Here is a 27,124-nt window from a genome sequence, read left to right as displayed (position 1 = left end):
TGTGCTAGGCAACAAGGTTCTACCAAATCTGTGGTCCACACGTTCAGCATGGGGAGAGAGTGGTTGCTCCTATGTTTGCAGGAAAGAAGGAAAAAACTTGTCTGAGATCTAAAGACTCCTGGGGGGCGGGGGGATGAAAACAGAGCAATTGTTTAATGTACAAAAAGTTCAACTTTAAGAACTTAGAGCATGAGTCCACCTCTTGGAAACAGAAATGAATATGGGAAGATGGTTTTTAAATGAGACACTCACAGCTGCGCCAGAAAATTCCTGCAGCATTTTGGTCTCTTGGCTGGATAGTTCTGTAACTCACATGGAAGGTGTTAAAAGGCTAAAAAGGGACTCATCTTTCACTGAAACAAAGGCTTTTTATGCACTACTGTGGCTACTTCACAGTTGCTCCCCCCCCCCTTTTGTCTACACCAGTGATGTACCATGAATGGGGACTTGGGGTATCCTATGTCCCTCGGCGCATGCCATTTTTTCACATGGGGGTGCCAAAGCACCCCCATGTGATGATCTGATGTGCGCTTGAGCTGCCCACCACCGAGCCCCACCCCTGACCTCCCTGCTCTGGAGAGGGCAGGAGCTGCCCTGCAGGGAGGCCAGGGGGCAGGACTCAGCAGTGGGTGGCCCAGGCGGGTTCCACAGAACAGGCTAGCCAAGGAGCCCAGGAGCCGGCCTGTGGTGGCAGCACCCATCCAAACCACCTCAAGCCCTGGCCTCCCCCGGCTTCCCTGTTGGCTCCCATAAGTGGGGCACGGGAGGTGCCACAGGGAGGGAGGTGGGGGCGTGGGGAGGTGGTCATGCCCTTGGGTGCCATTTAGGCCCAGTATGACACTGGTCTACACCCAGGATTCTCCTGCTGCAAAGTGTCCTTAGCTGAGCCAATCCACCATTTTGCCTGCCCCCTGCCTAACCACAGACATCTTCTCCTTAACTTTCATTGCTAGCTTGAGATGGAATGGAATGGGAAAGTAACATTTGGTGGCAAAATACTTTATACACAATTCATGTGGAAAAGGCCCCTGTGTCAGGGGCTGCTTTTGCATGTTGAAATTGCTCCATAGCTTCACCGGGGAGCATAACTGCTGCGGGGCTTCTCACCTGCTTGTAGTTCCCCCACTGCTGCCGGGCTCTTTCCTTCGCTTGAGTCAGGGCCAGTGAGGGAAGCCCCGAATGGAGCTTTCCCATAAGCACCGCTTAAGCAGCACGAGCTCTTTCACAGTCGCTTTCATGCATGCACGGTCAGCCTTTGTTTCCTGCGTTTGGATTGGCTGAATCTTGCCCAATTATGCCCATTTACTTTTACTATTTTAGTTGAACACAAAACAGGCGCTGAGAATCAGCACCCTCCCGCCCCTGTCTAAAATCCCTGTGTGTGTGACGGGATTGCCATGCTCCACCCCCTTCCATCTAAAACGCAAATCTAAAATCCTTGTGTGTGAGAGAGACTTGCTACCCTCCCATTCTCAGTGCCTTCGCATGCCACTTTTCTGCCAAAGGTTTCTCCATCCTTTCTAAAAACCAATGTTTCTCCCCCAATTTTGTTTTCACTGCAAGGGGGAGGGGGCTGCTTCCCAGTGTAAGGTTGCTTCGGTTTCTTGACAAGTCTGAAGTTAACCTTGAGTCTACATTCCTTCCTCTGGGTGTTGTGCCCGGGTCAGTCTTTATCTCTGTCTCAACATAGCTGTGTGCTTGCCATCTTTGGCTTCTGTTCTGTGTGAATCTCTATCTTGGTGGGAACGGTGGGATGGGAAACTTGGGTTGTTTTGGTTTTGGATTTTCGTGGGAAAGGTTTCGCCTGTAAAAGCAGCGGCTGGGGGGAAGTCTGGTCAGATTTTGCATTGTCTGTAGAAGATCATGATTGCCTACCAATAAATGAACTGTTATGGTTACTATTGGTCTGGACTGTACTGATTCCTTACATTATGCGAAATCTCACCTTCTTCTATTAATTTCCTCCTGATTGAACTCTGGTGTCTCTGACATGCAGAAGTTGGGATTCAAGGGTCCGATGAATTCGGAATACGAAGAAGAGCCGGTAGCCCCCAAAGAGGGTTCTGGTTCGCTTTGCCCTGAGTCCACAGCCCCTAGGGATTCCTCGGAGTCTGTCTCACAGTCTCCCTTGCCAGACCCCAGCTTGAGATTTGCAGCCTGGCACCACTGCAGCGCTGCAGGAACAAGTGGACCAAGCTACCCTGGTGGCCCGTCGCACCATATCATCCGGATGCCTCGAGGCACGGCGGGAGATTGTGGAACCCGGTGGTGGAATGTGTATGGATCGTGCCCCACCTGAAAGATACATTACCACTCGCCAACATGTGGATTACAAACCAGTAATGTGCAAGGTTACTGAAGAGATTGGATTATCAACGATTCATGGGACGGCTGCTGAATCGTTGGAACATTTCCTGGATCGTTATCTGGAAGACCACCCTCCTGTGGAGTATTGGCAGAGCACCGGAGCAAGACCTAAGATCGCCAACCGCGCTATGCCGATACGTGAATCCTTGGAGTTCACTGGTTCTCAGCCAGGTGACAGAGCTGAGTCAATAGCAACAATGTGGAAGCGTGAGTTGGGAGAGCCGCGGCGTGGATCTCGACTCAAACTGATGTTTCCCGATGAACTGGAAATGGAGGAAACTGAGGATCCCTCTGACTCATCCGAAGATGTGGCAGAGGAAGAGCCGCGTGGCCGTGAGGACCTCGGACTCCAAAGTGGAAATCAAGCCGAGGATCTGGAAAATATTAGATGGCAGCGGGTAAAGGAGTGGCAGCGAACCCACGACTCTTCCCAGGATGTTTAGTCTTCCTGGTGAGTTAGAGAGGGGAAAGGAAACTCTCTACCGCCAACTCCAACAGGATCGAGACAAACAGGAGAGAGAGTTACGTCTTCTTGCTGAGCAGTCCAAACTTGAGCTGTCCCGGGAAAAACTGACTCTCTGGGCTCTTCGGGATCAAGGGGAAGTGGATGCTGCACTGCAAAGAGCTGAACAACAACGGCTTCTTCGTGATCGCCAAGAAATCGATCAACAACGGGCAGCATTGGCTCGCAGGGAGAGAGAACTCCTGGATTTGGAAGCTCGTTACAGACAGAACGCAGAACCCCGTCGGGTAATGCAGACCGGAGACCCTGCTCCGCTACGCGGCCAACCAGCCGCGGCTGCCCAGCGGCCGGAACAACGTACTCGACCGGCTCTGATCCCAGCACCCGCAGTAAGGCCGGCGCCTCCTCCAGCTCCAGTACCTGGCCATGCCTATCTGAGACAGCGCATACCAGCTCGTTTTGATGGTTCAGCGTCCAAGTTGGCCTACTTCATCCTCCTACTGGACGCTCACATGCAGGAATTCGATGATCTCTACCATTCCGAGCGTGAGAAAGTTAGAGACATTGGGTCCGTGTTGGATGGTGATGCTGCCAAATGGTTTGTCAAATTGTTCGAGCAGGACGCTGAAGAACTAAATTCTGTGGCGGCGCTACTGCAAGGACTTCGGTTGCACTTTGAGGATAAAGACGCAGTCACTAAAGCCAAGAAACTCCTTAAAACCATCAGACAGGGTAACCGTCCCTTCGCGGAATATGCTCGTCAGTTCCGGGCGGCCACCAGCAAGATTACGGATTGGCCTGATCGTATGAAATGCGAGTATTTCTTCGAAGGCATTGATCCCAAAATCCGTGAGTGGGCTGTTTTGCATCAAGAACCGCGCACGGTGGCTGGATGGATTGAAGTGGGAGGCCAGATCGCAACGCACCTTCTACGCTCCGGCAGTGAATCAGCCAAAACCCAGCCACCAAAGCCACCCAGTGCCCCAGCCAAGAAGGCGGCTAGCGGAACATCCGTCCCCGAAACCATCTCTGAGTGTCGTCGACGCCTGGGTCTCTGTCTCTATTGCGGGGAAGCCGGTCACATGGCTGCCAATTGCTCGAAGAAAACCAAGCCACAAGGAGCGGGTTCTACACACAAGCCAGCTGCCAAACCTCCACGCAAATCGGGAGGTAAAGCCCCCCAGGGAGCATCTCAAGCCTTGGTGGAGGAAGACCCAGATGTGTTGGATCTGGAAGACGAAACTACAGACGTGGTTGGGTTTTCTTCTGCGCCTTCCGATGAACTCAACCCAGCTCCAGATGCGGTGAGTGAAGGGGGTGCTCCCATTACTGTAATGACCACCCTGGCCAACCCAATTAAGAATACCCGCATTTTAGCCCGTGCCCTTGTGGACTCGGGCTGCTCCCATTGCCTCATGCGTCCCCAAGTAGCTGAACAATTGGGTTTGAACCGGGTGCCTCTAGCCAAGCCTATCCCGTTCACTCAAATGGACAGGAGCCCCCTTGGGGGGGAAGGCCCAGCCCGTGTCAGGACTGAACCTATACTTCTTCGTTGTGCCGAACATTGGGAAAGACGTTGCTTCATTCTAGCTCCGGTGGCTCGGCACCCCATAGTTTTAGGAATGTCATGGCTAGAGGCCCACAAACCCACCATCAAGTGGAGCGAACGCATAATCCGTTTCACGGATCCACCCTGTGGAGATCATATGCATGAGGGAGAACCTCCCATTGAACCACTCGCCTCTGCGATGATGGAGGTGGCACCCCCTCCCGAATTACCTGGGGTTCCGAAAGACTATTGGGATTTGGCCAAAGTTTTTGAGGAAGGGGAGTGTGATCAATTGCCGCCCCATAGAGACACTGATTGTAAGATCACCCTTGTTCCGGGGGCCAAGCTGCCCAAGGGCAGAATTTACCGGATGAGTCCCTCCGAAGAGAAGGAACTGCGAGCCTTCTTAGACAAAAACTTGGCTCGAGGCTTCATTCGGAGGGCCACCAAAAGCATTTATACAGCACCAGTATTGTTTGTGAAGAAAACAGACGGTTCTCTTCGTTTGTGTACAGACTATAGAGGTTTAAACGCCGTTTCAGTTTCCAATAAATATCCTCTGCCCCTCATCAAGGATCTTTTGGATGTGCTCGGATCCAGGCGTATCTTTACAAAACTGGATTTGAGAGAAGCTTACTATCGGGTACGCATAGCTGACGGCTATGAACATCTCACTGCTTTCAACACTAAGTTTGGCCAATATGAATATCTTGTAATGCCCTTCGGGTTAAACGGAGCTCCGGGGGCTTTCATGTCACTTATCAATGAGGTGCTGCAAGATCTATTATTTAAAGGAGTCGTAGTATATTTAGATGATGTTCTCATATACTCGGAAACGGAGGAGGAGCACGTCAAGATGGTTAGAACTGTATTACAACGTCTCCTCGATAATTCCTTATTTGTTAAACTTTCCATCAGCTAAAAATGGATTACTTAGGATATCGGATCTCTGCTGAGGGTTTGGAAATGGATCCGAATAAAATGTCGGCTGTTGTCAATTGGCAGGTGCCCACTACACGTCGGGAACTGCAATCCTTTTTAGGCTTTGCCAATTTCTACCGTGATTTTATTTCCCAATTTGCAGAGCTGGCCTTGCCTCTCACTGATCTCCTGCACACCAGGGTTGTGGGCCGTTAGCCATGAAACCAGGGGCCCCCTTGCATTGGACTCCCTCCTGCCAGCTCTCGTTTCAACAGCTGAAAATGGCTTTCACAACCGAGCCTGTCCTGAAACACCCTAACCCCACTCTTCCCTTTGTGGTTCATGTGGATGCTTCGGACAAAGCTTTAGGAGCAACCCTGTTGCAGAAAAATAAAGATAATAAACTCACACCGTGTGCTTATTTGTCTAAAAAACTGTCAGGACCGGAATTGAACTGGACTGTGGGCGATAAAGAAACTGCCGCTATTAAAGAAGCCCTTAGTACTTGGAGACATTGGCTAGAAGGGGCGCTGCACCCTTTTCAAGTTTGGTCGGATCATAAGAACCTCTCAGCATTGTCAACCCCGACCAAAATGTCCGCCAAACAATTACGCTGGGCGGATTTCTTCTCTAGGTTCAATTTCACCATCCATTTTTTCCAGGGAACAGTAACAAGTTAGTGGACGCCCTGTCCCGCCTTCCTAAGGGGGCGGAGCCGTCTCTGCGATCTGTGCCACGCACCGTCTTGTCTCCATCACAGTTGGGGTTGGCCGTGACCAGATCCCAAGCAAAAGCTGATCCACCCTCTGTAACACCTTCAACCCCGCATTCTGGCCCCAATATCGTCACGCCCTTTTTGCTACGCTTGCAAGACGGCAACCCATTCCCTTGGAGGATGCAGATGCATTGCTTCATCTCAAGGAGTGGGTTTGGCGTAGGGGAGAATGTTGGTTCGTCCCTCCCTCGCTCCGTAAGGAAGTGCTGCTGGCTGGTCATGATGCCAAGCAGGCGGGACATTTTGGTTTCCTAAAAACTCTCCATCTCTTGCCCCGGCAATTCTGGTGGCGCACCATGCGCAAAGACATTGAGGCGTATGTTAAAGGCTGTCCTGTCTGTGCTGAAGCAAAACCCATCGTGGGCAAGCCTCATGGGTTATTGCAACCAATTCAGTTGGCATCCCAACCTTGGCAGGTTATTTCCATGGACTTTATTACAGATCTCCCTGAAAGCCATGGCAACCCCGTACTTTGGGTAGTGGTGGACTTGTTTTCTAAACAGGCGCATTTTATTCCATGCGCCACCATTCCGTCTGCTCCGAAGCTAGCCAAACTGTTTCTGCAGCACATCTACCATTTGCACTCCGCTCCGCTCAAAGTAATTTCAGACCGCGGCCCCCAGTTCATCTCTAAGTTTTGGAAAGCCTTTCTGAACCTGTTAGGGACCACTCCGGCAATCGCAACCCCCTACCACGTTCAAAGTGACTGTCAGTCGGAACGGACCAACAGAACGTTGGAGCCGTACCTACGTTGCTACACCAACTATCATCAGGATAATTGGGTAGATCTGTTGCCCTTTGCCGAATATGCTTATAATAATGCCTTGCACAGTAGTTCCGGCAAGTCTCCTTTTGAGGTGGCTATGGGGCAAGTATTTCCCCCGTTCCCCCTTCTCACCGAACAGCCACTCCACCCTCCGGAGTTTAATTCCTGGATTCAAACATTGGCGGAGGGCTGGAAATTGGTTACAACTGCTCTCACTCAAGCATAGGAATCTCAGAAACAGCAGGCAGATCGGCATCGATCTGACTTCCCATTAAGGGTGGGCGAGTGGGTCTATCTGTCCACAAAGAATCTTAGAGACGTCCATCGCTACTCGAAACTTGGCAAGAAATTCATAGGGCCGTTTCAGATTACACTAGTAATCAATAACGTTACTGCCCGCCTTGAACTGCCTAACTCGTTAAGCAACATTCATCCTGTTTTTCATTCCAGTTTGCTCAAGTGGGCTCCAGATTCCGATGCTTGGCACGGCCCTCCAGAGAAGCACTACAAAATTGATGCTGTTTTGGATTCTCGCTTGCTTCGCAAAAGATTGCAATATTTAGTGTTGTGAGTGGGGTACCCCTCCTGTCACAACCAGTGGGTGTATTCAGAAAATGTGTTGGCCCCCCAACTTGTTGCTGCTTTTCATAAGGCTTTCCCTCACAAACCTGGAGGAGAAGGGGTTTCCACTGGGGAGGCAGAGTGTAAGGTTGCTCTGGTTTCTTGACAAGTCTGAAGTTAACCTTGAGTCTACATTCCTTCCTCTGGGCATTGTGCCCAGGTCAGTCTTTATCTCTGTCTCAACATAGCTGCGTGCTTGCCATCTGTTCTGTTCTGTGTGAATCTCTATCTTGGTGGGAACAGTGGGATGGGAGACTTGGCTTGTTTTGGTTTTGGATTTTCGCGGGAAAGGTTTCGCCCATAAAAGAGGCAGCTGGGGGAAGTCTGGTCAGATTTTGCATTGTCTGTAGAAGATCATGATTGCCTACCAATAAATGAACTGTTACGGTTACTATTGGTCTGGACTGTACTGATTCCTTACACCCAGCACCTGTCCATTGGTGGGATGGACCAGAGTGGTGAGGAGGGAAAACTGGCCCCATTTCTGCTATGGAGGAGTTTTGCACAGCAGTGGAAGCCTCCAGAGCAACAAAGGAATTTTAATTAAAGATTAATCCCACGTTCCTCCCCTCAAGACTGGGAAAAACTGTGGTAAAAGAAAAACTTGTACTTTCAAGCAGGTACAGCCAGGATGCAGAACAGGGGAGGAAACGAGTGCCAGAAACAGTAAGAAACCCTATTTGTCGCTCAAGGAGTGGGGAGGCATTCCTGAAACCTGGTTTTTTCGTGTAAGTACCACGAGATTAATTGCCAGTGGGGAATCAACCCTTGACTGTGACCCTTTCTGCACAAGTCACCTAAAACATTTGCAGAACATTTGCAAAATGCCCCCCCGCCACAACCATTTAATTGCTCTCACCCCCTCAAAATATTCCATAGCCACCGTGAGGGTTTTCGCTCTCTTTTTTGGCTATTTCTAGAATTGATGCTTTGAAGACTTGATGCAGAGATTCTCTGCTGCTGTGTGTAATCAATTGCGGGCAGATGGTGAGACCCTTCTCCGGCAAAACATCACATAACAACGACAAGCTTGGGAAATGGATTGGGCCGCAGCCCAATTTATTAATTATTAACAATAACTATTTACACAGAAGCTGGGCAACAAATGGGTCACAACATCAAGCATTCCTCAATTCCTATTGGGGCCACCTGCAGGAAGCTGGGAGCTCCAGGGGCGAACCCCCGGCTTCAACCCTTCCTGCTGCTTGGGGAAGCGGGCACTAGCAAAGCCTACTGGCTTTCCTACCGGCCCGCTGTCCTCCCCTTTGCTGGGGTGTCGGGCACTGGCTAAGCCTACCGGCTTGCCTACTGGCCCGCCACACACTCCAGCCCTTTGCAGGGCACAAGCATGGAGAAGACTGGTTGCCTGGCTTGGCTTCTCCCCCAGATGTTGCGACTCCCGTTGTCAACCCACCACGAGCTGACCCCCTGCAGCTCCTGCCCCAGCTTCTCAAGCCTGAGCAATTTGGAGAAGGGTGTGCCTGATGGACTGAAACCAGAGATCCATCCCCCATTCAGAAAGGTGGACACCGTCCGGCAAATATAATGCGTCGTACTCGTGCTTGATGTCTGGGTGGTCCGCCACAGCACCACCCAAAGACAAGACCAGCCTGGCCGTCGCCTTGTCCACCTTGCGCCTGGCCCGATCCACCTTATTGGGCCTCTCAGCATCACGCCACTGCATCCTCTGCAAGAGCCGCGACCAAACCAGGATGGTCTCAGGGAGCCGGTGGTGGAGTTGCTTCAGGGTGCCATCAACCTTCCACATCAGCTGCAAACCTGACGTAGTCAGCACGTCATTCTCACCAAGATGCACCACTAACACGTCTGGGCGGCCACCGTGAAAAACACAGTTGCAGATTGTATACTGGAGCTCACCCCAGAGCATGCCGCTCTGGCCCTTCCAGAAAATTGCCACTGCTGGGTCCAAGCCTAGGTCCGCTCCCCAGCCAGAAGAAGATGCGTAGCGGTAGGCTCTGTCGACCAAGCTGTGCCACAGGATCCACACCCACTGGGCAGTGGTTTATGGTGCTGCTGGTGACACTGCAAGTGAAGAATCAACAAGACAAATGAGGACAGACGTAGGCCCTAAAGGCACCCAAGCGCCATCTGCCTACGGCCCGAATCTCCTCTGGGGCTCTGCCCTCCTGTGCCGCCGAAGTGGCTGCACCTATCTGAAAAGAGTGGAGTCCAAATTCCCTGGCTGGCAGCCTCAGCTGGGCTAAGCACCTACATAACACTGCCACCATCTGATATCTGGTCAAGGGGGAACCGTCCCTGTGGATGAAAAGCATCCCCCCTTGCACAGGTCTATGGGGGAGCCAAGCCGCCAGGGAAGCCAGGGGGCAAATGATATCACCTGGGAGGGCCGGCATGGTAACCCAGGTGCCCCTCCCTAGCTGGTCCGTTTTGGAGTGGGCGAGCCATGCATGCACGCAATCCCCTGCCACTACTAGGTGGTGGACCTGCAGTACCCTGCCGGGCCGCCTCACCCGAGATGGGGATACCAGCTCACTGGGCCTAAAAGCCCCATGGTGAGCCACATGAAAAGCCGCTGCGAACAGCAATATCTCATAATCCGCAGAGCAGACCCTGTGCAGTGCCCCGGTGATGGCACGCAGCACTTCCTTAGTAATTGGGCGTCTCAAGTCCCTCTGGTTGGGCTCTGAGTGGCGCCAGCCAGCCAGCAACCTGCGGGACGACGAAGGATGATGTTACATCATGGAAGTCGGATAGCCGGCAATAGAATGCGATTCCAGCTAACTGGACCCCGATGGTGCGGGGGGTATAGCCCCTGCCTGTGTAGGTGTACTAGATATTCTAAAAGCAAGCCTGCATCAACCCGCAGAAGGATGGATCGGCCGGTGGACTCAGCATAAATTTGGAGGGCCCACACGGCCCTGTCATACAGGCGGAGGGGGGCCGGAGCTAATGAACGCAATACACCTGTGATCACGATCCACTGCCAAGGTTCCAATGGGCCACCGGCACGGTCTCTGGGTGCCTCTCCGCCCCTGGGGCCAGGCGCCTGAAGCGATCCACCTGCCGGCGAGAGAGAGCATCGGCAATTTCGTTATTCAAGCCTGGTATGAAAGCTGCCTTAAATGAAATGTTGTGCACCAGACAGGCGAGCACCAGCTCCCTCACCAACCGCATGACCCACTCGGATTTGCTGGATTGTTGGTTGACCACCCTGACCACCGCCTGGTTATCACACCAAAACAAAACTTGCTTATTCTGAAACCTGCCATGCCATAAGTGCACTGCCACCAGGATGGGAAAAAGTTCCAAGAATGTTAAGTCCCTGGTGATGCCCTTTGTGTACCATGCTGCGGGCCAAAGGCCCCAGACCCATTTCCCCTGAAAATAGAAACCAAAACCTTCCCCCCCCCCACTGCATCAGAATGCACCTGGAGGTCTGAGCCTGGTTCCAGCGATGACTGCCACAGGGAAATGCTGTTGAAGTGGGACAGGAACTCCTGCCACACCCTCAGGTCTGCCTTCATGCCCTTGGTAATTCTGATTCTGTGATGTGGGGCCAAGGCCCTGGAAAGGGATCTGGCCAGTCAGGCACAGAAGGCTCTGCCCGGGGAAACCACCCTACATGCAAAGTTCAAGTGGCTCAATAAGGACTGTAGGAAGTGGAGCCTGCATTTTTTGAGGGATAAAGCTGTAGCTATGATGCTTCCCAACGTCGTGAGCTTCTCCCGGGGAAGGGAGGATGTGCCCTGCAAGGTATCTAGTTGTATGCCCAAATAGCTAAGAAGGGTATCAGGCCCCTCTGTCTTCTTGTGGGCCAGAGGCACCCCCAGCTCCATGGCCAGAGCCTGAAAGGCACCCAAGGCCACCCAGCATTCCCTGGTCCCCTGCCATCCAATAAAGAAGAAGTCATCTAAGTAATGGGTAACCAGGCCAGAGGGCACCCTCTGCTTAAATGCCCACTCTAGGAAGGAGCTGAACGCCTCAAACGCTGAACAGGCGATGGCGCAGCCCATGTCCATCGCTTTGTCTGCATACCAGGAGCCCTGGAAGTAAATTCCTAACAGCTCAAAGTCCTCCGTAGCAATTGGCAGGAGCCGGAGGGCTGATTGAATATTACATTTTGCCAGCTCCGCCCTGGGGCCAGCTGTCCTAATAAGATCTATGGCCTCGTCCAACGTGGCATAGCGCACATAGCATTTTTTCGGGTCAATGAAGGCATTTACTGAATCGCCCCGGGGGTAAGAGAGGTGTTGAATTAACCGATATTCACCTGGAGCCTTCTTGGGCACTATGCCCATGGGCAAAACCCGTAAGGTCTCCAGTGGCGGGCTGCTGAATGGGCCGGCTATCCTACCCACCTAAACTTCCTTGCTTAGCTTCTCAGCCACCACCGCGGGGTATTCCTCAACCGATTTCAGGTTGGGGGCGAAATAGGCTTTTCTCGGGCCTGTATAAGGGATTCAAAAGCCTGATGAGAAACCTTCTTTCAACAACTCGGCCCCTGCCTTGTCAGGATAATGCTCTAACCATTGGCAAAGCGTGGGCAAATGAATGGGCAAAGGGGCTAGAGTTTGCAAAGAAAGAGGGGGCTCAGTTCTTCTGGGTAGCAACTGCACCTCCCTGGCTGCTGCTGTCTTTATGAGATTGGCCGGAGCCAGGGTTCCGGCCCTGGCGAAAGGGCTGCCAAGGGGGAGCCCTCGTGCACTGCACCCTAGTGTGCAGGCCTGCACAATTGGAGTGTGATCATATTTGCACCTGGGCCACTGGCATGAGCCCCTATTGAAGTCCCAGCATGTCTTTTTTGCTGGAACTTTTCCTGAGGTGGCACCCTTCTGCATTGCCTCTTCTGTTGTGCTGTCATTGGCCCCTTTTATGGATGGGTGGAGCACCACCATTCATGTCAGGTCATGGATGAGATCCCATCTAAAGCAGCTCTTGTGAGAGGCGTTTTTTCTTACTGCCTCATCATATGCCATGGCAGCTGCCTCGCCCGCCAGCACACAGGCCCTCAGAACATGGGTCATGTGGGCAACGAGGTGCCATGCCCTTAAGGGGTAAGCAGCTGCAATCAAGGCCAGGTATTTGCTGTAACCCCTCAGCCAATTATCAGTCCTCCTTCTTCCTATCAGCTTTTCCACCTGCCAGCCCCTGCTCACCCTCTTGTCGCAGGCAATGGAATATATCTGTATAGTAGCCATCTAAGGCTCGCTCCCTGGGCTTCCTGGGCAAGTGGGACCCAGGAGGATTCCCAGCATCATCACAAGCCGCTCCTATAGTGGGAAACTCCTGGCTGCCTACACGTCTACGTTTTGCAAGTCAGGTGGGGAGAGAAGGCACCTTCTCCCCTTGAAACCAGAACTCCCCGGACACCTGCATTTTGTCATCCTCTGAGGACTCACTAGAGGTGGAAGAGCTGGGTGACCGCCAGGACAACTGGGAGCGCCGCGAAGATCACTTCCTCGGGCACTCTTCACGCTCCATGGTTCCCATTGAGGCATCGACTGATGTCGAAGAGCTCCTTGGCGGTGAAAGTTGGTGCGTGGGAGCCAGGAAGCCCATCGTGCCCTGTTCTGCCAGCGAAGTTGCTGCTGGCGAACCCATGTTGCCCAAATCTACTGCCCCCGACGGGGGACTGAGTGCCGACGATGCCCCCCCCCAGGGCCTGGGAAAGGTGCATTAAAGTGTCTGCCAAATTCCTCATCAGGCTGCTGCTAGGCCAGAGTTCCACAGCTGCCGCACCCATAGAAGTGCTGGGCTGCTGCTCCGGGAACTGAACGTGCTCCGCTGCCGCAGAAGCACATGCCATTAGGCTGGATCTAATCCCCCTGCCGATAGGGGACAGGGATAGACTCGCTGCGCTCCATGCAGCCTTGCCTCCGGCAGTAGCACTGAGCCTGCCCACTACCGGGTCCAGCTCCTCCTCCCCTGGGCCTGTCTGGGCCCTCACCCTGTTCAGCAGAGGCCTACCCCGGCCCAAGGGGGACCAGTTCCCAGGGGGCAGCTCCCTGCTCTTGCTCCGCTTAGGAGGCATTGCTTGTTCTGCTTCCCGCAGCCACGGGCCCTTGAACGAGGTACAGAGGGGGTAGGGGGGTTGGGGTTAGGGGGATTGGGTTGTTGGTTAATTGCTCCGACTACCCCTGCAATATGGCTGGCTCCCCTCACTGGGATCACACCCTTTAATCAGTGTCTGAAGACCGAAAGTCCAGCCTCTCCTTGGCCCTGCTCCCGAAACTCGCTTGACGAAGCAACGCCAAGAAGGCCAAGCTCAGGGTGTGGCGCCTTATATACCCTTGCTCCTCCCGCCTTTATGGCTGGGAGCCAATCATTGCAGATCCTTGCAAGCCTTTGCCAAGCATTGCACCTTGCATGCAACCACCATTTGCCTATTCTGCTCACCACAGCCGCAATGGCTGCCCCCGCTGAGTTGGTTGCTGCTATTTCTTCGAAAAAGCATTGTGTGTAATCAATGCTTTAAAAATACAGAACTGACAAAATAAAGAGGTGAGGGTCGAGCTCATGGATGCAATAAAATGGGATCAAGTTTAGGAATGGAACAGAGACGTGGAAAATGCAGCAGGAAAGATAAAAACTTAAAATGTGCCTGCACAGCAAGGGAAGACAATTTGAAAATGTTTCACATAAAAGAATTGTTGTAAAAGAGTTTTCAGATAAAACGTTTCCAGACTGAAAATGAAATGTTTTCATTAAAAAGTTGTGGAACTCCACAGGGGAAACATTTTATTTCCCACCTCAAAAGGTTTTCAAAGGTTTGTGCTGAAAGGACCAGTTATGGAGAGTTCACCTTGCTTCAATGGAACATACTTCCAGAAAGACAAAGAAAACATTTGGAGTGATGGATTCTAGGAGACCCAAGGCTGAATCCTGACTGTGCCATGGAAGATCACTGAGTGACCTGGAACCAGTCAGTCACCTTCCTGTTGTGAGAATAAAACAGAGGGGAAAATGATAGAAGCTTTTCTAGATCCCCATTCAGGAGAAAAGAAGTATTCAACCATCAAAATAGTAATTAAACAAAGTGGGTTGTTCTATAGTTTTCTCAAATTGATTCATCCTTTTTCAATATCCTGGGGATCAAACTGTATTTTTTAGTTCTGTTTATTTTCCATGTATTCAGCCCACTAAATACCAGCTGCACAGAATTGGCCAACTCTATATGAGGTTTCAAATTCAAAGTCTTCTAGAAGAAAGGAAGGTATATAATTCCTTCAATCTTCCCAGGATTTTTTGGAGAACAGGAGTGATAAATGTATATCTGAACACATCATTGCCCACCTAAGACCAGCATTGCATCTGCCATAAATTCAGCGGAGCTCTTGGGGTTTTCATGAGCCTCATCAATGATGTCCTCCAAGACTGTTTATCTTGTGCTGAACTTCATGCTCCCATCAGTGGCTGAAGTTGCACATGTTTCATCTCTTGAAGTTGCATTTCTTCAAGGATTACATGGGTCTTCCTTTGATCCATCAATGGAGTAGTCAGTGAAAGAGTTGATCGAGGGGGAGCCCACCTTCGACTTTTGGAAATTGGGCCAGGCAGATCGCTCGGGACAATTGGACCTTACAGATCTTTCAGGAGTGGACCCCTACCTCAGTGCAGGGGCTTCCAGAGAGTCTGCTTCTACTCTGATTGCCGAGGAAGAGCTGGCCAAAGGTGTTGGGGAATTCCTCACAGCTCCATCGCAGGAAGACTGCGGAGTGACTGTATACCACAAACAGGCTACCAGTGGATTTGAGTTGCTGTTATTGGATCCCAGAGGGAGCACAGGTGGTCTGGGGTGGGCTTCTGCCCCGCTCCTCAGGAGTGGTATGACTGGATCTCTGCCATCAGAAGGGGCTGCTGCACACGAGGCTGAGATGTGGAGACTGATCTGTTCCTGAGAAATAGCATGGGACATGAAACAGATGGAATACCGCCATGCAACTGATGGAGCGGGACATGGAGAATTTGCATGTGGCTGTTGGTCGATTGGCAGATAATGCTCGAGATTCCAGGGAGAATGCCCGTATTGCACAGGCCCTGGCTCTACAGTGGCCACCAAATGGCCAGCTCACACAACCAGAGCAACAAGACCAGCCCGCGCAACTCACCCAACAAAACATTCCAGCACCAGCTGCCCAACAAGCTCAGCGTGCGTAGGCAGTGCAGCCAGGGGCAGAAGCTCAGGTGCCTGTGGGAGGAGGTGTCCCCCTGCTCCCTGCTCAAGCACCACTGCTGCCTGGACCAGCTGTCCCTTCAGGAGGACCACCAATGCAATATTACCCGTATGGACCCCCACCACCCTATATGCCCCATACAAGACTCAATGTATGTTTTGATGGTGCTCAGGAATGGCTGCCAGCATTCCTGGTGCAGGTCAATGCTCATATGCAACAATGTGATCAGCAGTATCGCAGTGATACTGAGTGGGTGTATGAGGTGGGGGCCATGCTGGATGAAGCTGCCGCCGAGTGGCACGTGGGCCTATTCCAATGAGGGGCTGTGGAACGATGTAATTTTCAAGAATTTATGATGGCTTTAAGATGATGTTTTGAAAGCCCTTTCATCGAAGAACAGGCAAAAAAGGAACTCATGCAAATGCGTAGAATTTGTGGAATCCCCCTATGTGGAATTCGTGGAAAAATTTCGTACCATGACCAAGATTCCAGATTGGGATGACCCAGTGAAGGTCTATGCCTTCAAACAAGCCCTCCATCCTGAGTTGTTGAAGTGGGCGTTGATGCAGGATAATCCCAATACTTTCATGGAATGGATTGTTCTGGCTGGTCTATCTGAGGTGCGCATGCAAGAAGCCAATGTTCTGACAACTAAATCTGCCCCAGTCCATCGTGGAGGTGCTGCAGGCACAGAACCATCCTGTAAATGTCCGCCCCATCAACAGATCTCTGAGTCTGAAAATGCCCGTCTCTTGTGCCTTGGCTTGTGCCTTTACTGTGGGGCTGAGGGTCATCTGGCTGCCTCCTGCCCTGCGAAGCAACCACTGAAGCCACAACCACCCATATCGGGAGCAAAGGGTGCCAAGCTGAAGACAGGAGCAGTTCGTCTTGCTCTGACCGCAGAGCCGGATTACAAATGTTCCCCTGAGGATTATAAAAATTTTGCAAAAGCCACCCAAGAAACTGCCCAGGATGCCACAGGATGGGTGAGTGATCCCCTTATTCTGCTGTTAATTTTGCTTAATGGGCCCTGAGGCATGAGCATGCTGGTGCAAGCCCTAGTTGACTCGGGTTGCTCACATTGTTTAATGCACCCCAGTGTAGTGGAGGGTCTTGGACTTGAGCCTGTACCCCTCCAGCAGCCCTTCTCCTTTAATCAAATGGATGGGCGTCCAATGGGAGGACCCCCAATTAATACCCGAACTATGGGGGTGTTGGTGCAGTGTGCAGAACATTGGGGATGCTGTAGTTTCATCATTGCCAATGTGACAACATACCCTGTAATTCTGGGTATGTCATGGCTGAAGGACCATGATCCCAAGATTCAGTGGGCCCAGCAGATGGTGACTTTCACTGATTCCCCTTGTGGGAATCACATGGGGACACCCCCTACTCCACCTTCAAGCTATGCCAACTGTGCTGCTGCACTGGAGGAAATACTTGTTGTACCGGAGCCTTGTCGGGATTTACAACAGGTTTTTCTAGAAGGGAAATGTAATGTGCTGCCCCCCCCCCCATTGTGAAACGGACTGTAACATTGAACTGGTATCGAACTCCAAAATGCCCAAGGGTTGCCTTTATCCCATGAGCCCTATGGAGGATGCTGCTTTATGTGACTTTTTACCAAAAAAACTTAGCCTGTGGATTCATCAGGAAAGCCAGCAGCAGTTTCACTGCCACTGTAATATTTGTAAAAAAGGACGGGTCTCTGAGACTCTACACGGATTATACAAGACTGAATGTGGTATCCACCACTAATAAGTGCCCATTGCCCCTCATTAAAGACTTACTTGCTAATTAAGGCATGGGCCGTATTTTCACCAAACTGGATTTACGGGAAGCTCATTATCAGATTCGGATTGCTGAGCGCTATGAACATTTGACATCATTTAATACCTGTTATGGCCAGTACGAATATCTCGTAATGCCCTTATCTATGGAGTTCTAGACGATTTACTTTTCAAGGGTGTTATTGTGTACTTAGATGATGTTCTCATCTTTTCCGAGGACAAAGCTTCCCATATAGCTTTGGTATGGGAGGTACTGCAGAGACTTTTGCGGAATTCACTTTTTGTTAAGTTATCCAAATGTGAATTCCATCAAACTCAACTTGATTTTTTGGGTTACTGTGTTTCTGCAGCAGGGCTGGAAATGGATCCATCTAAATTGGCTGATGTGTTATCCTGGCCCCCACCTCACACTTGCAAACAACTCCAATCCTTTTGGGGGTTTGCCAACTTCTACTGTGATTTCATTCCTGGTTTTGCCGAATTGGCCCTGCCATTGACTGATTTATTGTGTACAAAAGGCAAAGGACCCTTTGTCTCCAGTCCCGGTTTTCCTTTAGAGTGGACTCTGGCTTGCCAAAAGGCTTTCCAAACACTCAAAACTGCTTTTACTTCCGAACCAATTTTACGCCATCCTGATCCCTCCTTACTGTTCATCATACATGTTGACGCTTCTGACAAAGCTCTTGGGGCTGTCTGTTGCAAAAGGCACCTGATGGACGTTTGTATCCCTGTGCCTACCTATCCAAGAAGTTTACTATTGCTGAACTTAATTGGACTGTTGGTGATAAAGAAACGTGTGCAATAAAAACTGCTCTTTCCATTTGGAGACATTGGTTGGAGGGAGCGGAACACCCTTTTGAAGTTTGGACTGACCATAAGAATTTGGTGTGGTGTCCCATTGTACTCCTGGCCATTTATTGGCCAAGCAGCTCTGATGAGTGGACTTCTTTACCCACTTTCATTTTACTGTTAATTTCTTCCCGTGCAAAACCAACAAATTAGCTGATGCTCTCTCCTGCCTACCGGAGGAGGCGGGCAATCAAGTGGCACTTCAGGCTCCCCACATGATTCTCACATCCACCCATCTGGGCTTGGCAGTTACCCAAAATCAAGTTGAGGAGCAGCAGTGGCGTAGGAGGTTAAGAGCTTGTGTATCTAATCTGGAGGAACCGGGTTTGATTCTCCACTCTGCCACCTGAGCTGTGGAGGCTTATCTGGGGAATTCAGATTAGCCTGTACACTCCCACACACACCAGCTGGGTGACCTTGGGCTAGTCACAGCTTCTCGGAGCTCTTTCAGCCCCACCCACCTCACAGGGTGTTTGTTGTGAGGGGGGAAGGGCAAGGAGATTGTAAGCCCCTTTGAGTCTCCTACAGGAGAGAAAGGGGGATAGAAATCCAAACTCCTCCTCCTCCATTCCCAGAGTCGTCAACCTACTGGGACACCTCCCTCACCTATATCCCACTTAATCTCCACCTTTCTTGAGGTGTGTAAGTCTCCCATGCCAGCGAAAGAGGGCAGCGCATCTCTAGTGTTACGTCTGCCTTTGGTGTGAGGGAACTTTGCTTTATGTTCCTCCCTCTCTGCAGAAGGACATTCTCCACCAGGAACATGATGTTAAACCGGCTGGCCACTTCGGCTTCATAAAAATATTGCACCTTTTACTCCAGCAATTCTGGTGGTGCTCAATGCGCAAGGATATTGAAGTATCCATCAAAGGATGCCCTGTTTGTGCCATGACTAAGTCAGTACTGGGAAAAAACCCCGGTTTGCTTCAACCAATCCCAGGCCCGGATGGCCCGTGGAAAGTAATTTCTATGGATTTTATCACTGATTTGCCTCCGAGCAATGGCAAGACTGTCATTTGGATGGTGGTGGATTTGTTTTCCAAACAGGTGCATTTTGTTCCCTGCACGTTCATTCCTGCTGCTCAGAAATTAGTCAAAATGTTTATTCAGCATATTTGCTGTCTACATTCTGCCGCAGATAAAATAATTTCAGACAGGGGAAGCCAGTTCGTTTCCAAATTCTGGCATGCCTTTTTGAATGTGGAACAAGCTCTCTTTTCTCCATATCATCCGCAAATGGACGGGGAATCAGAGCAATCCAACCAAACCTTGGAGCAGTACCTCAGGTGCTATGTGAATTACCAGCAGGATAACTGGGTTGATCTGCTGCCTTATGTGGAGTACGCATAAAACAATGCTGTCCACAGTAGTATGGGGAAAACTCCATTTGAGATTGTATCTTGTCGATGCGCTAAACCTTTGTCCTTTTTGCCACAAGGGGATTTGGCAGCTCCTGAGCTCAAAGATTGGATTCAACAGATTGCAGATGGGTGGCCTCCCATATTGAAAGCATTACAAAAAGTTCAGGATGCTTACAAACGCGAAGCCAATAAACATAGACGAGACTTCCTCCTAGTGGTTGGAGATATGGTTTACCTTTCTACAAAAAACCTTCGTGACATTCATAAACTGACTAAATTAGAATATAAATATATTGGATCATTCAAGATTGTTCATGTTATAAATGCAGTCACTGCTGAACTGGCTTTACCAAAAGCATTGCAGAAAATTCACCCTGTTTTTCATTGCAGCCTGCTGAAGAAGATTACGTCTTTAGATGTTTGGCATCCAGAATCGACTATTCCTCCTACTGTTCTGATTGATGGGGAAAAGCATTACGAAATCTATGCTATTCGTCATGCATGCATCTATCATAGCTGCCTGCAGTATTTGGTCTCCTGGAAGGGGATGTTACCTGGACATGACAAATGGGTCTATGCAGAGAACATCAAAGCACCGAGACTCATTCATCACTTCCATCGTTCCTGTCTAAGCAAACCAGGGGGGCCTAGGGGAAGCGGAGTGTCAGGATGCCTAGTAGTTGGATTGCTTTTGGGGCTGCTTATTGCCTTAATTAGTTGGGGGATGGGATGTCTGCTCTGTATTGCCAAGTGCTGGCCAAGGCCAAGCACAGTGGTTTCAGTTATGTGCTATCTCACTGTCTGCATATTTTCTCAGTGCTGTTCTCATGTGGGGGGGGGAATGTGGAAACATATTACTGTCTACTGTGTGGGAAAATCCAGTCTTGGTTATTCCAAGCTGTCCTCCAGATCATGAATAAACCTCTGTTCTTTAAATGGAGTTTGTTTCAGTTTGTGGGAATCTGACAATTCCTGGGTTTGGCTGAACTTGCGTTGCCCCTCACAGATTTGCTCTGTCCTCTGCCTCACAAACCAATGCACTTCTAGGGTGATTGGACTTGTGCCAAAATGCATTTTATGCCCTTTAACTGGTGTTCACCTCTGAGCCCATACTTCATCATGTTGATCCTACCCTGCCTTTTGTTGTACATGTCGATGCCTCTGATAAAATCATTGGGGCGACCCTCCTTCAAAAGGGGCTAGATGGTGTCTTGCATCCCTGTGCCTACCTTTTCAAAAAGTTCAATGGCTCTGAAGTGAACTGGACTGTGGGGGATAAGGAGACAGGAGCTATCAAAAAGGCTTTATTCACTTGGAGACACTGGTTAGAGGGGGCAGAAACTCAATTTAAAGTATGAACTGATTATAAAAATCTGACTGCTCTGAGTGCCCTGGGTCACCTATTGGCTAAGCAGCTCCACTGGACTGATTTCTTCTCCCACTTCAATTTCACCATTCACTTTTTCCCAGTATGCTTTCTCCCACCTCCCAGAAGGGGCAGCTGAAGGGGTGGAGTTATGGGCTCCTCAAACTATCCTTTCCCCTGCCCAGCTGGGCATGACTGTCACTACCTGATTGCAAATACGCCTCCAGGGAATGCCCATTGCCGCCCTGCTCATATCCCCTCCCAGCTAACTGCTTGCCTCCTTCTTGGAGGCAGGGAAGCAACCCATTCCCCCCTAAAAAGGGAGGGCAGTCACTGACTCTTCACAATGGGCTGTGGAGGCAGGTTGATCTGCTGTTCATGCTGCCTGGTCTTTGCCAAATGATTATCCAGCAGGGGCATGATTCCAAAACTGCAGGACATTTTGGCTTTGTAAAAATGCTCCACCTCCTTAGGAAGCAGTTTTGGTGGCACTCTATGCATAAAGATATTGATGCCTACATCAGAGGTTGCCCCACATGTGCCATGGCAAAGACTAACCCAGGTAAACCACAAGGATTACTACACCTGATTTCAGCCCCCGATGGTCCCTGGAAGATCATCTCTATGGATTTTATAACTGATCTGCTGGCTAGCCATGGCAAGACTGTAATTTGGATGGTGGTGGATTTGTTTTCTAAGCAGGTGCATTTTATTCCTTGTTCAACTATTTCAAGTTTCCCCAAACTGGCGAAAATGTTCATCCAACATCTACATTCTGCTCCTGATACAGTCATTTCAGATAGGGGCAGTCAATTTGTTTCTAAGTTCTGGAGGGCATTCCTACAGCTCTTGGGGGTGGAGCAAGCTTTATCTTCAGCTTATCATGCTGATGGCTAGTCAGAATGCACCAATCAAACATTGGAACTGTATCTCAGATGCTATAGTAACTACCACCAAGACAATTGGGTAGATCTGTTACTATACACAAAGTATGCTTACAACAATGCCATGCGTAGCAGTACGGGAAAAAACACCTTTGAAGTAGTCTCAGGGAGATCCGCAAAACCCCTTCCCTTTCTGGGTCAGCCTACTGTCTGTCAGACTTCAGTCCAAAATAAAAAACTGTAGCTGCAAGCTGTAGATTTTATTAGGAAACCAAGAATAACAATTGATAGATGCTTCTGACAGCCACATATCAGGCAAGAGCTTAAAACCCCAATACCCCACCGCCCCTCAGGCAAACAGTGCCAACCTCCCATGTTTCCACAGGATCAAAGTGAAAGTTCAAAGGGAAGAAAACACTTCACACCTAGAAGGATGTGAACTAAACCAGGCCCCGAGGCTAACTGGGGTGAGAGTCAGCATCTACCACTTGACCCCCCGCCCCCCCGCAAAAAAATGACAGGAGGATGCCATCCTGACACTGTCGACCCTCCTGAACTGCAGGAGTGGATCCAGCACATAGTAGATGGCTGGGATTCCATTCTATGAGGACTCCAGAAAGCTAAGGATTCTTGACTGACAACCATCGCCACCCTCTTGCCCTGGCAGTGGGAGATATGGTCTACCTATCTACAAAAAATCCCAGAAACATACATAAGTACACCAAGTTGGGACATAAATATATTTGCCCTTTCAGGGTCACCCATACAATTAATGAGGTGACTGCTCAACTTGACCTGCTGAAAGTTTTGGTTAACTTCATCCTGTTTTCCTTTGCAGCCTGCTCAAGAAAGCTGCCTTCCCCGATGTCTGGCATCCAGCACCATCTCCACCACCTCCAGTTCTGATTGATGGTGCCAAACATTTTGAACTCAAGGAAGTACTGGACTCTCACATCTATCGTAACTGCTTGCAGTATCTGGTGTCTGGGAACTGGGACCTATTCACACCTTCTCACAGATGAGCTGGCGCCAGGAGGTTGCCAGGAAGGGAAGAAGGGAAGAGGAAAGTATTTACAGGAAAACATTTGCAATTCCCACACAGCAAAACACCTAGGCATTGACAGGCATGGTCCTGACATTCCGCCCCCCTTAAGATCTCCCCCCCCCTCCTGGGCAATCAGGGTAAGCCCGGTGAAACGCCTTCATTAAGCGAGGGTCTTGAACATGTTCAAAATTGACCATTCGTCGTCCCTAGCCAGGAAATGAGTCCATGCGATCAAATATGGTGCACCCAAGAGTCTAAAACTTCCTCCACCTCGTGGTGAGGCTCCCCTTTCACTGTTACCAGGACTGGCACCGCCAGCTGAGGGTGCCAGTCATCTGGGGGAGGTGCCTTCTTGAGGAGGCTGCAATGAAAAACAGGATGTACAAACTTCAAGTTTTTTGGCAATTGTAATTCGGCTGTCTCCTCATTAATCACTCTGAGCACTCTGAGCACTCTGAGTACTTCCCCCCAGTTTCCCACACCCTTGCAGCCCCCACAAGTTCTTGGTGATAAGTACATCCAATCCCCCACCATAAGAGTAACCGCCTGACACTTCTTGTCAGCCTGCCGCTTGTACCCATGCTTCGCCTTCACCAGGGCTTGCTGCATCGGCCCCCACAGTTGCCGGATGGACTGCACCCATTCCTGAAGCTCCATGGGCCCCTGCTGAACCTCCCCCAGGAATGGGAACAGCTTAGCTGACTGTCCCGAAATGACCTCAAAGGAGGTTTTCCCCGTGCTGCTATGCACGGCAGCAAATTCAGCAAAAGGTAGCAGGTCAACCCAGTTGTCCTGCTGGAAATTAATGTAACACCATAGATACTGTTCAAGAATCACGTTCGTGCATTCGCTCTGACCGTCGGTAGCTGCGTGAAACACCGAGAAGAGAGCTTGTTCCTTACCCAGCAGCTTCAGAAAGTGCCACCAAAACTGTGAAATGAACTGCCCGCTGCGGTCTGATACGATCTTATCAGGAGCAGCGTGGAGCCGGTAGATGTGAGTCACAAACAAGCGGGCCAACTTGCTCGCCATCAGCAAGGGACAAAGTGCGCCTGCTTTGAAAACAAGTCCACAACCATCCAGATCACTGACTTCCCTCTGCTGGACAGGAGATCGGTGATGAAATCAATAGGTGGGCATCGGCAGGGGCTGAAGGAGACCGGACACCTTCCTTTGTGCCCTCTTGGCCATTGCACACATGGGGAAACCTTTCGGATAAGCCTCCACATCCCCCCTCAATGTTTTCCACCAAAATTGTCTACAGGCCAAATGCAACGTTTTCACGAACCCAAAGTGACCTGCCGATTTTACATCATGGGAGTCTGTAACGCAAGGAGGCGTGCTGCTGGAGGCACATACAGTTGATCCCCCTTCCACCAGAATTCCCCCCGCTTTTCCAGCAGGTCACCACCTCCATCCCACGGCACTTTGAGGGCCCCTGCCCCCAGTAGGGCCTCCTCCAGCGATGCAGGAATGGACTGGGGCCCGGAGCGAAGTGCCGCCTGACTATGAGTGACGACCACCAAGCCCAGCTGAGGGAAAGAAAACACCGTCCCGACCGCAGCAGGGTCCCCCGGGGAAGGATCTGGCAACTGAGACAAAGCATCAGCCAGACAATTGGCCTTCCCGGGGAGGAAATGCAGAGTGAAATTGAAACGGGAGAAGAAGTCAGCCCAATGAAGTTGCTTGGCGGACAACTTCCCGGGGCACGGAGCACAGCCAAGTTCCTATGGTCAGTCCACACTTTGAAAGGGAGGGCCGCTCCCTCCAGCCAGTGATGCCAAGTAGTCAAAGCACATTTGATCGCTCCCATCTCCTTGTCCCCAATCGTCCAGTGATGCTCAGCCCCTGAAAACTTGCGAGAAAGATAGGCGCAGGGATACAACCTCCCATCGTCCCCCTTCTGCAGTAGGGCGGTGCCCATAGCTTTGTCCGAAGCATCAACGTGAACAACAAAGGGCTTGGAGGGGTTGCCATGGCGTAGGAGAGACTCTGACATGAAGGCGTGCTTGAGCTCCCGGAACGCTGCCTTGCATTCCGGCAACCACGGCAGTGGAGCTGAAGGCCTCGTCCCACCGGCCCCTTCTCCTTCGTGCATAGCAAATCTGTGAGAGGGAGTGCCAGCCAAGCAAAGTCCGGTATAAAATCCCAATAGAAGTTGGCAAAGCCCAGGAATGACTGCAACTGATGCCTGGTGCGGGGCTCCTGCCACTGCACCACATCTCAAACCTTACCCAGGTCCATCTCCAACCCACAGCCGTAGATCCCAGAAAGTCCAGCCGCTCCTTATGAAAGTCACATTTGGAAAGCTTCACGAACAGGTCATTGTCAAGGAGCCGCTGTAGCACAGCCCGCACAGTTGCGACGTGCTCCTCCTCCGACTGGGAGTAAATTAATACATAGTCCAGCTTAATGTCAGACTCTTGAATGTGGAAATAACAGAGACCGTAGGAAAGTCCTAAAGCAGTTTATTTCTTACAATGCATAGAGTCACAATCGAAAGCTGGATCTGAGCTAGAGATCTCAGATCCAGGAACTATATCCTTCAACACCCCCCACCCGTTTTGCCCCACACCAGATGTCCATTACAGTTTCTACAACATTTGCACTACAGAGCTTCAAAGGACCTGGAAACAGTTCACACCTTCTCACAGATGAGCTGGTGCCAGGAGGTTGCCAGGAAGGGAAGAAGGGAACAGGAAAGTATTTACAGGAAAACATTTGCAATTCCCACACAGCAAGACACCTAGGCATTGACAGGCATGGTCCTGACAGCTACAACATATTATCAACAGGTTTGGCACCCTTTTGCCAGAACTGTCTTTCACTGTTACTCTCATGTCTTCAATAAAATCCTTGAACCCATCAAGCAATTTATTGTCTGAACAGGGTGTTTGACACACAGACAGCATTGCTGCTGCCAACACAGCTGGAATTAAGCAGTGGAATCCAAAGTCAGGAACCTACAATCTGCATTGTTTATTTCTTTAACCTGCTCTTTGCCTCTGAACATGCCCAGAAAAGCTGCTTAGAACAATAAAAACTCAAGTGTCCCAGCATTAAAAAACTAAAAAAATTCTAAAATAATATCAGTAAATTAAGCAAACATACTGACAAGCTGCATAAAAGCAGCAGGAGGTGGGATGGTTTTAATGCTGTATCTCCCTCATCAGTCCTAATGAACCCCTAAATTGTTTAATTTGCATTTGTAAAGTGTCTGGTTTTGTGGCCTTCATTCCTCAGCAAGAGCCCCCATCATTCCCAGGAAGGAGTTTTTGCTCCTCTCACCAGAGGCCCCCAGAGGCTACAGCACAGGGTGAGACTTCTCTCAGATGCTCTGGTCTCTGTCTAGTTCGGTCTTCACAGATCATCACCCAGGATTTCATCTAGAAATAAAGTGGCATCCTGTAACAATCTCTGAACACTTAACATGGCCCTTGTGATTAGCATCCTTTAATAACTGTGCTGCTATAGTCTGGACCAATTGAAAAGACTAACCTGAGGGAAAGCACATCACGGCTGCCTAGTCTGGAAGGCATCTGAGCAGTGGTGTGAGACCCACCAACATCCTGCCAGTGGTGTGTGGGGTGGGGGAGGGTGGAATACATAAACTATTGAACCTCGGAAGAGGCGAGCTGCAGAGCAAGGAGAGGAGCCTGGAATCTGTTTCTCCATCTGGGCCTGTCGTGTCTGCTTGCATAATGTGGCTGTGGGCCTTTTTGTCTTTTGTGAGTACCCAAGTGTGGGGTTTTCATCTCAGTGTGCGTTTGCTGGTATAAAGGTGGCTTCTGTCCCTGCTTTGGAGAGTGCATGCCAGTGTGTGCATGAGGTTGTGTGGGGGGGACAGTCCATGTGTGTCAGCTCATCTGTCATCTCTCTGATTACTACAGGGGAAGGCAACACTGCCAGAAACTGAAGGTCACCAGAAGGACATTTCAATTATTCTGTGTCATCTAATAGGAACTCAACTCTTGTCGAAATCCCAGTGGATTGTCATGAAACAGTAACTTGGCTGGAGGGAAGGGGTGGGGATGAAGGAAAGAAAGAAGCTGTGGGTGGGAGGGGGGAGTTCCATGCAATTTGCACAGAAGCTTAGGGACACCATGACTGACAGCTGCTTGGAGATCACTGTTTTCTGTGCTGAAAATAACACCTCTTTTGGCTGCAGATATGTGCTTTCAATTAGATATTAGGCAGGGAAAAGGAGGAAA

The sequence above is a fragment of the Sphaerodactylus townsendi genome, unplaced genomic scaffold (genome assembly GCF_021028975.2).
Source record: "Sphaerodactylus townsendi isolate TG3544 unplaced genomic scaffold, MPM_Stown_v2.3 scaffold_21, whole genome shotgun sequence".
In the NCBI taxonomy this organism is placed as follows: Eukaryota; Metazoa; Chordata; class Lepidosauria; order Squamata; family Sphaerodactylidae; genus Sphaerodactylus; species Sphaerodactylus townsendi.
The sequence above is the reverse complement of the archived record's forward strand: the minus strand, read 5'-3'. Positions refer to the sequence as shown.